At 42.1% G+C, this 18,685-nt stretch overlaps 2 protein-coding genes and 1 pseudogene across 3 annotated transcripts in view; 1 reads left to right on the top strand and 2 right to left on the bottom strand.

Moving 5' to 3' along the window:
* LOC132509835 (zinc finger protein 525-like) overlaps window positions 1-18,685 on the top strand; it is a 293,110-nt gene that overhangs the window by 69,121 nt on the left and 205,304 nt on the right. The gene's annotated exons all lie outside the window — the stretch shown is intronic.
* The window catches only part of LOC132509785 (zinc finger protein 160-like), a 186,542-nt gene that overhangs the window by 39,157 nt on the left and 128,700 nt on the right, over window positions 1-18,685 (bottom strand). The window lies entirely within an intron of this gene.
* Window positions 3,654-14,214, bottom strand: LOC132510140 (outer mitochondrial transmembrane helix translocase-like; annotated as a pseudogene).

The following is an 18,685-nucleotide window of genomic DNA, read 5'->3' as shown; positions in this document are numbered from 1 at the left end:
TCCCTGGTGGCGCAGTGGTTGAGAGTCCGCCTGCCGATGCAGGGGACACGGGTTCATGCCCCGGTCTGGGAAGATCCCACATGCCGCAGAGCGGCTGGGCCCGAGAGCCATGGCCGCTGAGGGGAGAGGTCACAACAGTGAGAGGCCCGCGTACCGCAAAAAAGGAAAAAAAAAAAAAGAAAGAAACTGGTCCTCTTGGGAAAGTCTGCCACCACCTGGGGACATTATGGAGTCTGGGTACAAAGGCATTTGAGATCAGGGAGGACGTCTCAAAGAGAGGGTCCCCAGGTCTCAGTTTCCTGTTGTCCCCACTCACACCTACTTGCAAGATGTTCTAGCTCTTTAAGGGAGGCCTCCTTCATGCCCCATTAGGTTCTCCTTCTGCCCACCCTTAGCGCAGTGAAACCACTACCGCTGACTCTGTGCAGATGAACTGCTGGAAGGCAAGGCTCCTGTCCAAGGTGGCGACTGGTACCTGGATGTGCACAGCCTGGAACACTGGGGGCTGTAGCAGAGCAGTCACACAGGAGACTAAACAAGAGGACACCTCAGGACACCGCATGACGACATCCATGGGCTTTTTAGGACTCCTGTAGTTTGGGGCTCTTCTTTTCAGTAATTTAGTAGCCACATGTGGTAAAGATCAATTACAGCTGAAATGTCCAGAATGCAGGAAACATCCTCATCACCTGCCCTGTTCTCTTGGTCTCCCTTGAGGATTATCCAGCCCAACCCACAGTCCTGACATCTAAAGACACCTCCAGTATCAGGTACTGCAGCCATCCTGGGAAGGGGAGGAACACTGAGCCCTTAATAAAGGGTAACCAGGAAAGACTGAAAATAATCAATGGAGAAGGGCTTTCAGATGAGGGTGATTGACTTTAAAGGCAATAAAACCTGGTTAAAATGACAGAGCTTGTCAAGGCAGGATGGGGAGCCCTCTCTGAGCCTAGACCTGAAGGGGGACAAAGGGCCTGAGGATGGTGATTTAATAACCAAAGGTAAGAGCGGAAACTAACATCTGAGACAGATGGTGTTTGGAAACAGAGAAAAGGTGAGTATGACTGGGGCACAGTGAACCATGAGAAAAGCTCCCAGGATGAGGCTGGGGACACCGGCAGGGCCCTGAGGATGACACAGGGCTGAGCAGCCACAGGGAGGAGGCGGGATTTTCTCCTGAGGACAAATGGAAGCCAGTGGAGGTCTGAGTGTCAGGAAGCGACAAAATCTCCCTGGAGATTTATCCTTAGTCATGGAAGACACCTGATGATGGTCTCGCTGACTCTGAGCCTAGCTTCCTGCCTCCATCCTACTGTTCTTTAGTTTTTCATTTTGGGAAGTCTGGGATCCATTTAAAATTCTAATTACCAGTGGACACTCCCTCCAAACCAGAACTGCCACACACAGACACACGCCCAATGTGGCCAATCATCTCAGGGGTCAGTGTTGCTCACGCTCAGAGTTTCTGGTCTAGTCTCTCATCTCCATGTTACAATAGGGCTCCCTGAGGCCCAGAGGGGAGACATTTATGACAAGGTCTGAGCTGAGTGAATAGAACCAGGTGTGAATGAATTCTGAAAAGGTCACCTGATGGGCAAGTGGGCACAGTTTGTCTTTATCAACTGTCCCATTTAACACCAGGACCATCTTTCATGTGCCTGAACAAAGGAAACTTCTCTTTCAAGGTTCGATCACACTGGTACCAAGCAGGTAATTCTTCTTTATCAGAAGATTGCAGTAAAATGTTTTAAAAACACAGAATTGCAAATATATATCCCTGGTGCAGAAAACATTGTAAGGGATCAGCTTAGAAATAAGATCTGAGCAGTCCTTTTCATCGTGAGTAGAGGGACGCTGTTGGAAGAAGATTCCAAGTCAATCCCACCCATCCTTCCTCATTTGCACAGAAGAGTCAAAAGGGACCTGAGGGAAACATCTTCGTATCACCTCATAGCTCACTATCTTCCCCGACCACAGAAAACGGAAAAAAGGGATTAGACTAACTGGTTAAACTAGGTTTTGACTGTTACTATAAAAGATCATTGACATCTTTGCCAAGTACTCGTCAAAATAGTCTAAAGTTATTTCTACTTACCAAAGAAAATTTCAAATATATTAGATGAAGAGAAGAAAACACTCAGGCGAGGAATGAATCTGAAACAAATTTGAAAAAGAAATAATGTGTGTATTATTTTTAATCTAAAAATCTGGTATCAAAGTTTTAAAATAAAAACCGAGGGTATATCACATTTGGAAAAGAATGACATGACTAGAATATTGGAGACTAAAAAAGCTTATTTCATAAATTAAAAATGATTTATAGGAAAGAAGAAATTGAATGAACTAAGATTTATTCCAAGCTACAAAAAGAACCATATGTAAAGAAAAAGAAAAATGTAAATCCATTAAAAAAAACAATGTTGCCTTAAAAAGCCACCACCACCTAGTGACAGAGTCAGTCATTTCTTGCCCCACTTCTCCTCTCCCCTGACTTCTACCCCATGTCAGGAAAAGGTACGGGGGTGACAACTGAGTGAATCAAGTCACTGCCTGCTGGCTCAACAGGGTTTGCAAATGGAAGTTATCTTCTGATACAAATAATAACAAAAGGCACAAGCCTTATTGACAGGAGTTTTGCAATTCTCATCCTCATCTGTATAATTTAAAGAAATTTTAAATGTATTAGATTCTAAAGACACAAATCAATATCATCACAACTTAATCATCTATATCCAATCAACTCACCATCCACCTGGATCCAGTTTACCCTCTCTACTTTTACTAGGTGTTTCCATCTCATTCTGTTCACCTGTCTCCCTATTTCATCTTGGTCTGTGTGTCTCTTTTTATTCCCCTCTACACTCCTGCTGTTTCTCCCCTCTTATTTCTTCCCTCACACCTGTCCTGCCCCACTCTGCAACTTATTCCCCTTCGAGATGCTCTTTCTCTCCAACCTTTCTGATTCTGTCAAAAATCTGCAGGTATTTCTGCCTCTCGTTTGCCTCATCTCTGCCCTCCGGGTTACACTCCTTCTCTCCCTGTTACTCTCCCTTCCTCCCCACTCTCTGGAACCCCAGGTGGCTGTGCTTCCTTCCTGCTCTTCTTTCTTCCTCTGCTCTTGTCACCCTTTGGCTTCTTTCTCTGCCAGCACCATGATGCACTGAAGTCCATGGTTCCACGTTTTATCCTCTCCACGTCTGACGTACCTCACCACCGTTCGCCTCCCCCTCCTCCAGGGCAGCTCTCCCTCGTTGTTTTCCAATCCCTGGAGATCTGGCTTTTTCATTTACTTCTCTATTTTATTCACCTGCTACTTTCAAGGCTTAATCTCTTTCACTTTACTACCTCTTTGCAAGTCCCTCAGCCACCCTCTACGTTCCCATCGGTTCTCCCTCATGCTTTTCTCCTTCGCAGTTTTAATCTTTCTCTCTCAGTCGCTCAGTCTCTGCTTCTCCTGATGCCCCTCGCCCATTTAAGGGGCTGGAGACTGAATGAGATGCCCGCGGACCGGAAGAGCACATTTTTCAACAGAGCTGAATACGACACGGAACAACACTAGGTGTCACAAGGCTGGACCAGGTCACCTCCCCCAACGCGGGGTGAGGGGAAGGGCTGACCAGGAAGGGGAGGCCAGAGAAGCAGAAGGACCGGCCTTAGGAGGAGGCGAGGACAGAGGCGCTGGGAGGGAGGGAGGGAGGGGGGGTCTCAGGAGAGAGGCGGGGCTCTGCAGAACCCCCGGACCGCGGGAAGGACGCGGCCTGTCCGGGAGCGCTGCGGCCGGCGCTGCCCTCCAGGGGCCGAGAGGGCGAGGCTGCGGGGCGCGAATTCACCTTGCGGAAGAGGACTTTACAGGGGGAGGGCGGAGGTACTAAAGAGTTTTAAACAGGAAAATGTCGCCAAAGACGGTGTCTACGTGGACCGAAGGCTGAAAAAGCCAAGGGAACGGACCAGCCTCAGAAAAAATTAAAACCCAAACGAAAAGATACCCGACCTGCAACTGCCACGTCTGGATTTACTCTGGGACGGGTGCGGCGGAGGGTGACGGTGGTTGGGGCGGGGGGGGGGGGGGGAGGCTGCACAAATTTACACTGGAAAGAAACTTACGCGCCGCTCTGCGACCTTGGCTCAGCACGCTCCGCTCTCCGCGTCCTAAGGAAAAGGCGCCTGGCGTTCGAGGGAGGGCTTCCGGGGCGGGGCCTAGGCGGAGCGCCAGCGGCGAGGGGCGGGGCGAGGAGAGCGCCCAGGTCTGCGCACTGAGCGCAGGAGGGAGGTGCAGGGAGCAGGGCGGGGTTAGTGCGCCTGTTACCTTGACTACATTCCTTTAAGTTACTGGCTGTAACAGTTTTCACGTGTGGGCCAGTTATGCTGGAAGCCAAGATATTTCCTCTTAAGACTAAAAGGGTTTAATAAAAACCTATTTCTCACAGCAAGTTGTTCTGACGTCCTGCTAGTGAGGCTGAAGCAATTCACTGGTCTGGGAACTTGGGTCTCTAGGAGCGGAGAGGGAGGGGTTGACGTGGGCCATTAGTTGGATCCAGGAACACTTCCTAAATTGGAATTAATTTAAGCAGCTTTAAGAAATAAGAATGGGACTACTCTCTGTATTACAAATAACAAATACAAAACTCCCCCTGGGTAGAAATGGGCTATTTCATACTGACACCCTACAAAACTGCTTTTTTTTTTTTCTATTCCCCATTCACGCAGAAGGGCAAACTCAACATAGTGCTGAGTTCCACAAACTCAGGGACAGTACCTGGAGGTCTGAGATGGAAGACTAAGACATGTGATCATTTAGGTCACTAAAAATTGCCTTAAAAACAGCAATACATTTTTTTAAAATTGTTATAAACTGCATTATTCTTTCTTTTATCCAATGTGTTTTAATTATTTGCCTTTCTAAAACCAATTCTGTAAACAGTGACATAGAGTTGTATAAGCAACACTTTATACAGTGACAAACATCACAGTATAAGTTTAAGCTGTAAAGCATAAGTAACTGACATATACTGTGAAATGATTATCACAATAAGTATAGTTAGCATCCAGAATTTCATATAGATAACATAAAAAGAGAAAGCAAACTAGAAGAAAAAACTTTTTTTTTCTTTTGATGAGAACTGCATTATTGTTTAAAAAACTTACTCTATTCCACACTTGGGAGAATTACTTTTAAGTATCTTTCCCCAAAACTTTTAATGAAATTCTACTTAAATACATAATAACACAATGTAATTTCAAATTGATTATATGTTCATTACGAACATAATTAGAATTTTTCACTTTTTATTTCCAAATATATTTTAGTTTTTTATTTTCTATTTCTTAAAGTTTTGTCAAGGGTGGGTAACAAAGCCTGAAAAATAACAGTCTTCAGAAGACACTGGGATTTATTTCCATTTAAAGAATAATTAAGTTGCAATATTTCTAACAGCATTTAGTAGGGAGGTATATTCTCTTTAATTTGAACCCCAAAGAAAGTAAAACTAGATTACCAAATGTACAGTAACTTCATTTGGACCCCCAATATTTTTAAGGCAGTATCTGTTAGATAACATCTACTATAAACTATGCTTTATCACATCCCTACATGTGAAACATTTCAACCAGAGAGACATGGGAATCCATTGAAATAGGATGATGTTTACATAGGGAAATTAGCATACTTAAAGTATTTTCAGGTAAAATGAGCAGACTGTCCTGGTGTATAACTCACAGTAAGTTTAATTATCATGCATCATCTCATATAGATAAAATGAAGAGAAATCAAAATAGGAGAAAAAACTTTGATGAGAACTGCATTATTCATTTTTAAAGTTTTTTTTTTAATGTGGACCATTTTTAAAGTCTTTATTCAATTTGTTACAATACTGCTTCGTTTTATGTTTTGGTTTTTTGGCCCCAAGGCATGTGGGATCATAGCTCTCCATCGAACCTGCAAGCCCCTTCACCGGAAGGCAAAGTCTTAACCACTGGACCGCCAGGGAAGTCCCCATTATTCTTTAAAATACTTACTCTATGCCACACCTGTGATGAATTACCTTGTGAACGTATATGGTGACTAAAAAATTCCTTTTAAAAAAAAAGCAAAATAAAAAGATCTTAGAAGAACAAAATATGCTTAAGCTAGCAGAAGGTAGGAAAAAGGATCAGAGGCAAATGAAATGTAGAATAAAACCAGAGAAAATGACAACAGTACAACATCGTTATTTGAAAAGGATAACAAAACTGACAAATCCTTATCCAGATTAACAACAAAGGGAAGACTCAAATGACTGAACCAGAAATCAAAGAGGGGACGTTATAGCAGATTACAACTGATTCTTCAGAAATTTTTTTTTTTAATTTAGAAGAAAATATTTAGACAATTCTATGCCTAAATATCAGATAACCTAGAAGATATGGATAAATCCATACAGAACACAACCTACCAAGACAGAATTATAAAGAAATTAAAAATCTGAACAAAAAAAAAAAAAAATCTGAACAAGCCTATAACTTTTAAGGAGATTGAACCAGTATTCAAAAACCATTCAGCAAAGGAAAGCAAGATAGCTTCACTGCAAAATTCAACCCAACATTTATAAACAATTAAGACCAACCTTCCAAGGCCTTCCCTAGTGGTGCAATGGTTAAGAATCTGCCTGCCAATGGAGACATGGTTTGATCCCTGGTCCAGGAAGATCCCACATGCCGCGGAGCAACTAAGCCCATGTGCCACAGCTATTGAGCCTGTGCTCCAGAGCACCCGAGCCACAACTACAAAGCCCACGTGCCACAACTACTGAAGTCCATGCACCTAGAGCCCATGCTCCGCAACAAGAGAAGCCACTGCAATGAGAAGCCCACGCACTGCAAGGAAGAGTAGCCCCTGCTCACCACAACTAGAGAAAGTCCATGAGCAGCAACGAAGACCCAATGCAGCCAAAAATAAATAAATATTTTTTAAAAATCAACACATTTAAAAGACCATCATGACTAACGGGAATATATTCTTTTTTTCTGTGTTTTTACAAAATTTATTTGGTTGAAGTATACTTGATTTACAATATTCTGCTAACTTCTGTTGTATAGCAAAGTGAATCACTTATACATACAATACATATATTCCTTTCATATTCTTTTCCATTATGGTTATTAAGGATATTGAATATTGTTCCCTGTGCTATATAATAAACCAATGGAACAGAACAGAATGCCGCAAAATAATCCTTTCCGGTATGTAAAGTGTTTTGACAAGGGTACCAAGACTACACAAAGAGGAAAGGACAGTCTCACTAACAAATGGTGCTGGCAAACTAGATATCTACCAGCAGAAGAAGGAAGCTGGAACCTTACCTGCATCAAACGCAGAAATTCGGTGCGCCAAATGATACCATCAACAGAGTGAAAAGATAACCTCTGAGGGATGGAGGTGACGAAAGTCATTTAAAGAACACCCACGTGTCAGAGATTTAGGTTGATTTCACAGGTGAAGACCAATGATGGAATAAAATACCTTCTAGCCCTGAAGTCTCTTTCTGAACTTTCCATTCCACTCCCGACCACTGAGATTTTGAAGTCAGTGACTCACTCATTTAGCTTCAATGCATTATAATAAGTCTGAACATATTTCCTCTAGTACGTTTTTTCCAGAATTTACCAGGCATTCTTGCAAATGAATACATAACTTCCAAGTGCACATCCTTTACTCCTGGCTTACAGAGGGTGACAGAGGGGGTTGTTGAAACTTATGATCTTACAGTCTATTGGTCAGAAGCACAGGTGATAACGTACATTTGTGCTGCCACCTGAAGTGTGCTGAAAGGGAGGGCAGTCCTGTGATATCTGTAGGATCTCATGCGATCTCAGTACAGGCGGTGTCAGAATTGAGCTGAATTGTAGGATACACAGCTGGTGTCCCAGGAATTGCTTGTTGTGCAGAAAACTCCTCACACATCAGTGACCAAAAGTGTCAGAAGTGTTCTATGTGAGGGTGTTGTGGTGTGAGACATAGGAGACACAGAGGAAAGAAACACACAGTAGGAAGAAATGGATTTTTCCCTCCACAGGAGGAAGAAAATCAAGTTTTTCCTTTGTAAGAACACCCAACATAATGAGATAACTTTTCAAGATCTTCCAAGTACTTTACCAAGACAAACCATATTTTTGGCCATCAAACAAGTCTTGATAAATTATAAGAATTCAAGTTATACAAAGTATTTCTATGACCACAATGGAAAAACCAGAAATCAATAAACAAAAAATATCTGGAAAAAGTATAATGGAAAATAATGACCACAAATATATGGAAAATAAAGACCTACTAATGAACAAGGTTGGAACAAGGAAGAAATTACAAAGGCAATTAGCATGTATTCTCAACTGAATGAAAATGAGAACAGAACATATGAAATTTACAACTGACCAGTACTTCAGGAGAAATTAAAAACTTGAAAATGGATAGCAATTTATTAAAACATCTGAAAACCTAAAGGCTCTTTCTTTTTTCTTTCTTTGTTTGTTTGCTAGGGTTTTGGTTATTTTGGTTATTAATGTGAACTTCCTGCTTGACATGGGACTTACATCCATAACTCAGTTCATCCAGTTCTGAGGCTTACATAGGCGGGGGAAGGCAGGACCAGGTAAAAGGGCAAGGCTTGAGGTTATTTACAAACATTTGATTATGATACACCACTTCGAAATGTTATAACTTAGAACACATAGGCCATTGAGGGTAGTTGGACTACAAAAAGTAATATATTTCTAGATAAAATAAAAATGAATGGCTATTCTAATGGGAAGAGAAAACAGAAATTGGAAGTAATAAGGGTAATTATTTAGGAAAAGAATTCTTGACATCAAGATGTCAAAGGTGAAACAATTCCTGGAGATAATACATTCTTACCTGTAACCTTGACTCTGGGAGGTGAAGGTGGGGATGAAAAAACAAAAGGTCATTGAAAGTGTACCAGTCAGCTTTCTAAAAGTTTTGCTGTGGTGACAAATATTCCTGAATTCTCACTGGATTATAACAACAAATATGTATTGCTTCCTCATATGACCTCTATCATTATTATCACCTCTTGCTTATTTCTATAATTCAATTGTCATTAAGGGTAAAATTTCAGTCTACCCAAGAACATTCTTGCAGTAGAGAGGAAACAAGGCTATACAGAACAAAGACTTTGAAAGCGTCCATGTAAACATGCCATTCTTTTTTTTTAATCTTAATTGGAGTAAAATTGCTTTACAATGGTATGTTAGTTTCTGCTGTATAACAAAGTGAATCAGCTATACATATACATATATCCCCATGTCCCCTCCCTCTTGCATTTCCCTCCCTCCCTCCCTATCCCACCCCTCTAGGTGATCACAAAACACCAAGCTGATCTCCCTGTGCTATGTAGCTGCTTCCCACTAGCTATCTATTTTACATTTGTTAGTGTATATATGTCATTGCCACTCTCTCACTTCATCCCAGCTTACCCTTTCCCCTCCCTGTGTCCTCAAGTCCATTCTCTACATCTGCATCTTTATTCCTGTCCTGCCCTTAGGTTCTTCAGAACCTTTTTTTTTTTTTTAGATTCCATATGTATATGTTAGCATACAGTATTTGTTTTTCTCTTTCAGACTTACTTCACCCTGTATGATAGTCTCTAGGTCCATCCACCTCACTACAAATAACTCAGTTTCGCTTCATTTTATTGTTAAGTAATATTCCACTGTATATATGTGCCACATCTTCTTTATCTATTCATCTGTCAATGGACACTTACGTTGCTTCCATGTCCTGGCTATTGTAAACAGAACTGCAACGAACATTGTGGTACATGACTCTTTTTGAATTATGGTTTTCTCAGGGTATATGCCCAGTACTGGGATTGGTGGATCACAAGGTAGTTTTATTTTTAGTTTTTTAAGGAACCTCCATACTGTTCTCCATAGTGGCTGTTATCAATTTACATTCCTACCAACAGTGCAAGAGGGTTCCCTTGTCTCCACACCCTCTCCAGCATTTATTGTTTGTAGATTTTTTGATGATGGCCATTCTGACTGGTGTGAGGTGATACCTCATTGTAGTTTTGATTTGCATTTCTCTAATGATTAGTGATGTTGAGCATCCTTTCATGTGTTTGCTGGCAATCTGCATATCTTCTTTGGAGAAACGTCTGTTTAGGTCTTCTCCATTTTTGGATTGGGTTGTTTTTTTGATATTGAGCTGCATGAGCTGCTTGTATATTTTGGAGATTAATCCTTTGTCAGTTGCTTGTTTGTAAATATTTTCTCCCATTCTGAGGTTGTCTTCTCATCCTGTTTATGGTTTCCTTTGCTGTGCAAAGCTTTTAAGTTTCATTAGGTCCCATTTGTTTATTTTTGTTTTTATTTCCATTTCTCTAGGAGGTGGGTCAAAAAGGATATTGCTGTGATTTATGTCATAGAGTGTTCTGCCTGTGTTTTCCTCTAAGAGTTTTATAGTGTCTGGCTTTACATTTAGGTCTTTATTCCATTTTTAGTTTTTGTGTATGGTGTTCTAATTTCATTCTTTTACATGTAGCTGTCCAGTTTTCCCAGCACCACTTAAAAACATGTCATCCTATTCATACCAAATGGGCCAAGGAACTCAAATGACCAAGCTTGCATAAAATAGGGAGGGAAGAGCAATCCTCTCAAAGGGATGGAAGGGTTGCCTATGTCAATTGGCCAAGCTTGATATCAAAAGGCAGACATGCATGACCTCACAGGAGGGTGATAAATGATTGGAAATAATATTGTAATATGTGATTAGTACAGCTTCATCAGAAAGAAGTCCCTAGCCACAGCAATTGGACAAGAAAAATAAAAGGAATCCAAATTGGGAAGAAGTAAAACCGTCACTGTTGGCAGATGACATAATACTATACATAGAAAATCCTAAAGATGCCACCAGAAAACTACTAGAGCTCACCAATGAAGAGGGTGAAGTTGCAGGGTACAAAATCAATATACAGAAATCTGTTGCATTTGAATACAGTAAAACCAAAATATCAGAAAGTGAAATTAAGGAAACAATCCCATTTACCATCGCATTAAAAAGAATAAAATACCTAAGAATAAACCTACCTAAGGAGGCAAATGACCTGTACTCAGAAAATTATAAGATACTGATGAAAGAAATCAAAGATGACACAAACAGATAGAAAGATATACTGAATCCTTCTCCTAGAGTAATGGAAACAGAAGCAAAAATAAACAAATGGGACCTAATGAAACTTAAAAGCTTTTGCAAAGCAAAGGAAACCATAAACAAAATGAAAGAACAACCTACAGAATGGGGGAAAATATTTGCAAATGAGACAACCAACAACGGGTCAATTTCCAAAATATACAACGGCTTATATAGCTCAATATCAAAAAACCAAACAACCCAATAAAAAAATGGGCAGAAGACCTGAATAAACATCTCTCCAAAGAAGACATACACATGGCCAAAAGGCAGATGAAAAGATGCTCAACATCACTAATTATTAGAGAAATGTAAATAAAAACTACGAGGTACCACCTCACACCAGTCAGAATAGCTATCATTAAAAAGTGTACAAACAATAAATGCTGGAGAGGGTGTGGAGAAACAGGAACCCTTGTACACTGTTGGTGGGAATGTAAATTGGTGCACCCACTTCGGAGAACAGCATTGAGATTCCTTAAAAAACTAAAAATAGAGTTACCATATGACCCAGCAATCCCACTCCTGTGCACATATCCAGAAAAATGAAAACTCTACTTCAAAAAGACATATATACTCCAATGTGCATCACGACACTACTTACAATAGCCAAGACACAAAAGCAACCTAAATGTCCATCAACAGATGAGTGGATAAAGAAGATGTGGTACATATATGTATACAATGTGATATCACTCAGCCATAAAAGACAATGAGAGAATGCCATTTGCAGCAACATGGATGGACCTAGAGATTTTCATACTAAGTGAAGTAAGTCATATGGAGAAAGACAAATATCATATATCACTTATATGTGGAGTCTGAAATAATGATACAAGTGAATTTAATTATAAAACAGAAACAGACTTAGAGACAGTAGAAACAAACTTACGGTTACCAAAGGGGAAACGAGGGGAGGGATAAATTAGGAATGTGAGATTAACATATACACACTCTATATATAAAATAGATAATCGACAAGGAACTACTGTGTAGCACAGGGAACAATATTCAATGTCTCGTAATAAACTATAATGGAAAAGAATCAGAAAAAAATATACATATAAGTGAATCACTTTGTGGTACATCTGAAACATAGTAAATCAACTATACTTCAATAAAAAAATAAATACAAGAAAGTTATCTTTACTTTGTTCACACACAAAATACATTCACCTCAGTTCCAACTGAAATGAAAACAAAAAAATGTCTATACGAATACAACTTCCATCACCAGTGACGATCTCATAATGGTCTCATGAGATCCCTCTGGCTTGGAAAACAGCTTGTTCATTCATAATATCAGGTCTTGATTGTAATATTACATCAAGGGAAGTTGAAAACCAAATGCCATACTACTATCTTTTCTGTTACTGAAAGGATATCCACGGGAGATCACACTACTCCCAGGAGACATTTGCAAAAATCTGGACACACCTTTTAGTGTCACGACTGGGGTAGTGCTTCTGGTGTCTAGTGTGTACAGTTCAGTGATGCTGGTAAACGTCCTACAATGCAGGGAACAGCTTCACACAACAAAGATTTATCTCACTCACAATGTCAATAGAATCAAAAAGTTATACCATGTAAACATGAACTGAAAGGAAAGAGGAGCGTCTTCTTAATAGCAGATAAAATAAAGTTCAAAGAAAATAAAATTACCAAGGGTAATAGCAAATGACATAATGAAAAAAGGGCCAATCTACCATGAAGACCACACAATCCTAAGTGTACATGCACAAAAGAACAGCAGCAAAATTTGTGAAGCAACAACTGATAGAACTGAAAGGATCAATACACAAATCCACAATTACACCTTGAGACTTTGATACATCTCTCTCAGTAACTGACAGAACAAGGACAAAGAAAATCACCTTACATGGATGAACTCCATACCACCATCAAATCATGGGATAGAATCAAGAATTTTAGGACAACATTAAAAAACAGCAGATTACACATTATTTTCAAAAATATGTCAGGATACATAAATCACAGCAATATCTTTTTGGATGCATCGCCGGTAGCCAACTCCCACATTGAGGTTTGTTTAGAACAGGCTGGTTGACGTGAAATCTCATAGGCATTTTTCCAATTATATCTGAGTCAAAACCCTGAGGATGATTCGTAGCTCCCATCACTATGACCTGGCACCTGTGATCAGTACCCAATCCATCCCAAAGACTCATCAACTGAGCTTTCATCATGGCTGTAGCCAGAACTTGAACGTTTTCATAGAAAGGAGTCAATTTCATCTATAAAGATGATGGAAGACTTCGTGGCAGGGAGAAAACAGCAGCAGGTAGTTTCTGAGATTCTCCATACCACTTACCGGTCAGTGTTGAAGGCTGAAGGTTAAGAAAACAACCTGCTTTTTTGGCTGTAGCCTTGGTAATCAATGTTCTACCACAGCATGGAGGCACATAGAGAAAAAACACCTTTTGGAGGCTGCAGAAGCTTGGAATTTTCAAACAAATGTTTCTTTTTTTTTTTTTTTTTTGGCGGTACACGGGCCTCTCACTGTTGTGGCCTCTCTCGTTGCGGAGCACAGGCTCCGGACGCGCAGGCTCAGCGGCCATGGCTCACGGGCCCAGCCGCTCCGCGGCATGTGGGATCTTCCCGGACCGGGGCACGAACCTGTGTCCCCTGCATCGGCAGGCGGACTCTCAACCACTGCACCACCAGGGAAGCCCCAAATGTTTCTTTTTGATAGGTAAGATGACTGTATCTTTCAGATCCATAATGACATCATTTAAACCTCCTATATCACTCCAAGTAACGTACGCGTTCAGACGGTCTAGTTGATGAGCAGCAATACCCATTTCATATTCTGAAAGCTTCACATTTTTCACGCCAATTGGCTTAATTTTTCTGTTTCAGAGCTTTTGCTTTCTGATTGGATGAATGGCATCCATCATCCATTCGATTGCAAAGTATGTTATTGCATCAAATATCATCAAACAGAAAATTAAACCAACATCATTCCGACTCAGGGGATGAGAAAAGACTTCAGCATGTTCCATCTTGATTGTTAACAGTCGCATAAAGAACAGGAAATTGTTAACGCCACCATTCTCTGCGAAAGGGTGCCTAGGCTGGAAGAACCACCTCCATTTTTGCACTAGGTCGTACCAGTGCCTGTGCAACAACCAGATCTGGCTCATTCTGGCCACCTTCACGTAGGACCCTGGTTCTGAGGTCACCCAAGACAACCCCATGCCCCTGCAGCAAGCCAGCTACCTAAACTTTCCCTGGAAATGGCCTAACTCACAGGGGCAGCACTAACAGAGACCTAAGGGCCTAGGCCAGGTGGACGGCAAGGTGAGGACTGGGACGCCCTTGGAGGTTAATCCAATGGATACCAAGGGCTGCGGGAAGCTGGGGGGTGGCACTAAGGTGGGGTGTGAGAGGAAAGGGAGGTGACCTTTCCAGCTTGGCTTCCCAGATCCGATCTGGTCCGCAAAGGACCTCAGCTGGACCCTTCACCCCTCCCACAAAGCCCTGTGGGAACCCGCGACTCACTCCCTCATAGATACCTCACTTTTAAAAAAAAAAAAAATTTATTTATTTATTTTTGGCTGCGTTGGGTTTTCATTGCAGTGCACGGACTTCTCATTGCTGTGGCTTCTCTTGTTGCAGAGCACAGGCTCTAGGTGCGCGGGCTTCAGTAGTTGTGGCAGGCGGGCTCAGTAGTTGTGGCTCACGGGCTCTAGATCACAGGCTCAGTAGTTGTGGTGCACGGGCTTAGCTGCTCCACAGCATGTGGGATCTTCCCAGACCAGGGCTTGAACACGTGTCCCTTGCATTGGCAGGTGGATTCTTAACCACTGGGCCACCAGGGAAGCCCAATACCTCACTCTTCAAAGGCCAACATACAGAGACAAAAGGCAAAAGCAGTAATAGGATAGAAGCATGGGCCAGACCTATCTGCTGGTCTTACATGGTCTACTGGGGAGGCGTCTGTGGCTCACACCAGGGACGTAAACACTGGTGGCAGACATCTTGGGAAGCATTCATCTGCATGAGCTCTCCAGGAGGCTGACATGTCAGCACCAAGACCCAGCACCATCCAACAGCCTGTAGGTTCCTATGCTGGGACTGCTCAGGCTAAACAAGAAACTGGGTGGGGACACAGCCCCAACCGTAGCCGACAGGTTGCCTAAAGAAATCCTGAGCCCACAGCCATCTCTACACATGCATCTACACCTGGCCCTGCCCACCAGAGGGCCAAGACCCAGCTCCACCCACCAGTGGGCAGGCACAAGCCTCGAGACCAGCCTCACCCACCATGGGGCACACGTGAGAAGCAAAAAAACTGAAGTCCTGCAGTCTACAGACAGAATCTGCAAACACAGGCCAGACACAACCCTGGGACCAGCTGGCCCCTGACCCTTGGCTTACAAGAGGGGAGTGTACTGCTGGGACACAAAGGATGTCACCTAAAGTGGGAGACACTTTCTCATCTCTGCAAGGATGAGAAGCTCAGCTAACCTACCACATACCTAAAAATACAAATAGCAATTTAGACAGAATGAGGCAACAGAGGATTATGGTTCAGATAAAGGAAGAAGATAAAACCCCAGAAGAACTTAGTTACATGAAGATATGCAATCTACCAAAGGAAGAGCTCAGAGTAATGACCATAAAGGTGATCAAAGACTTCAGAAGGAGAATGGATGCACAGAGCAAGAAATGAAAAGTTTTTAACAAAGACTTAGAAAGTATAACAATCCAACAGAACTAAAGAATACAACAACTGAAATGTAAAGAAAAAAACAAAAAACTAGAAGGAATCAACAGTAGACTAAATGAGGCAGAAGAATGGTCAGTGAGCTGGAAGACAGAGTAGTGGAAACCACCCCCGAACAGAAAAAAGAAAAAAGAATGAAAAGAAAGGAGGACAGTTTATGAGACCTCTGGGACAACAGCAAGTGTGCCAATATTCACATTATAGGGGATCCAGAAGGAGAAGAGAGAGAGAGGGCCTGAGAAAATATCTGAAGAAACAATAACTGAAAAATTCCCTAACAAGGGAAAAGAAAGAGTCACCTAAGTATAGGAAGTGCAGAGTTCTATATCCATAGAAAAACTTCACAGTAAACACAAACCAAAAATCTGTCACAGATACACATTCAGAAAGCACCTGAGGGCTTCCCTGGTGGCACAGTGGTTAAGAGTCTGCCTGCCAAGGTAGGGGACAGGGGTTCGAGCCCTGGTCCAGGAAGATCCCACGTGTCATGGAGCAACAAAGCCCATGTGCCACAACTACTGAAGTGTACGTGCCTAGAGCCCACGCTCCACAGCAAGAGAAGCCACCACAATGAGAAGCCCGCACACCACAGCAAAGAGTAGCCCCCACTCGCCACAACTAGAGAAAGCCCGCATGCAGCAACAAAGACCCAACGCAGCCAAAAATAATTAAAAAAAAAAAAAAAAGAAAGCACCTGAAAAGATGCTCAACATGATGGGCTCTTCCACTTTGTACAGCTCCATGGAGCACCTCTTTATTTACTAGGTGCGATGCTGCCCAATTCATGAAGCATTCAATAAAGCCAATTAGATCTTTCCATTTCCTTGGTTGAACTGTTGTACACTAATTGAAGTCAAGAGTCTGAAAGGCACTGCTATACGATTTGCATTATAGACATTTGAATATTCTGCAACAGAGTGTGGAGAGAATAACTCAAGTACAAATTACGAGTATATAATCTCCGACTTGTATGTTGTTTGATCCCATATTGGAAAGATTGTTATAGATGCTTTCAACCCTGAGATACTAACAGTGCATTGCTAGCTTCTGCGATAAAGTAGAGAGACGGAATAAACTTGTTGGAAAATAAGGAAAAGGAATAACATACATCCAGTGTTGTGACAAAGTTGATTATTTTATTAGTTAAAACAGGAGACTAATGATACATTCTGAATAAAACAGTAGCAAAATGTAACGGCGAGAGTTAAGGGTGAATCATATATATACACACACTATTCTGAATATTTTCATTAAATGTTCCTCTCCAGAATATTTCTCTCTTCAATTTCCAACAATAAGACTAATTTTCCTTTAAACATAGATATATAAAACTACTATTGCCACTCAATGGAGAAAGTGACCAAGTCTACCCCTGCATTATTGCTACTGGATAAACAGTCCCCAGTAACCTGTCACTCTCCTCTCAGGTAAAAAAAAAGCCCAGGGACTTCCCTGGCGATCCAGTGGTTAAGTCTCCTGGTACCAGTGCTTCCACTGGAGGGGGCACAGGTTCCATTCCTGGCTGGGGAACTAAGATCCCCCATGCTGTATGGCAAGGCCAAAAAATTTAAAAAATAAAAACAAAACCCAATAAAACCCAATCACTTGATATTCTTCCTGCGTTGTTCATGGTCAGCTGGTAAAGCGTTCTGCACTATAGCACACGGTGGTCTATCTATGAAAGGGCACCCTGAATATAATCATCATGGTGAGTCAAGTCACAGTCTTACACTATTCTCTGGCCCTCCCTCATGCTAATTCACACACTATTGAGTTTAATAATTCAGGGCCCTTGTTTTTCGAGGGAACATGGATGCGAATGAACCACAACTAATGAAGTTGGCCCCTTCCTCTTACTGATTCCTTCCCAGAGACTGTCATCAAGGCCTGGAATGAAGGCATAAGATCACCATGTTTCCAATGCTAAGCTCTTACTGCTCGCTGCAGGCCAATAAATCGAGAGACTAGTTGCTGGGACAAGGAATGACAACTTTATTCAGAAAACCAGCAGACCGAGAAGATAGTCAACAACTGTCCCAAAGAATCATCTCCCCTGAGTTAGAATTCAGGCTTCGTTTTTTTTTTTTTTTTTTTTTGCCGTACGCGGGCCTCTCACTGCTGTGGCCTCTCCCGTTGCAGAGCACAGGCTCCGGACGTGCAGGCTCAGCGGCCATGGCTCACAGGCCCAGCCGCTCTGCGGCATGTGGGATCTTCCCGGACCAGGGCACAAACCCATGTCCCCTGCATCGGCAGGCGGACTCTCAACCACTGCGCCACCAGGGAAGCCCCAGGTTTCTTTGATACTAAAAGGGGAGAGAGTAAAGTCCTGCTTCAGGTCAGACTCCCGTGAAATAAAATTTATACTTTATGGCAAGACAAGAAAAATTTACATAAATTCTTCTCTGCCTTTTGGCTTCCTCTCTCCCCGCACTGTGCATTGTGTATTTGCCTGATACATCAACCAAACCTGATACATCAGCAGGAATAAATACTCAACCATAAAGACACATTCTCCTAGCATCAACAAGGCAACTCCTTAAAAGATAACATTCCTTTTTGATCTTGTAAAGGTTCACATGACCTACCACGATGATGCTTAGACCTGGATTATGTGAACTGTCAAAAATATGTCACTTGGGGCTTCCCTGGTGGCGCAGTGGTTGAGAGTCTGCCTGCCGATGCAGGGGACACGGGTTCGTGCCCCGGTCCGGGAGGATCCCACATACCACAGAGCGGCTGGGCCCCTGAGC

The sequence above is a fragment of the Lagenorhynchus albirostris genome, chromosome 19 (genome assembly GCF_949774975.1).
Source record: "Lagenorhynchus albirostris chromosome 19, mLagAlb1.1, whole genome shotgun sequence".
Classification (NCBI taxonomy): Eukaryota; Metazoa; Chordata; class Mammalia; order Artiodactyla; family Delphinidae; genus Lagenorhynchus; species Lagenorhynchus albirostris.
Note: the sequence above shows the minus strand (reverse complement) of the source record. Positions and strands in the feature narration are given on the sequence as shown.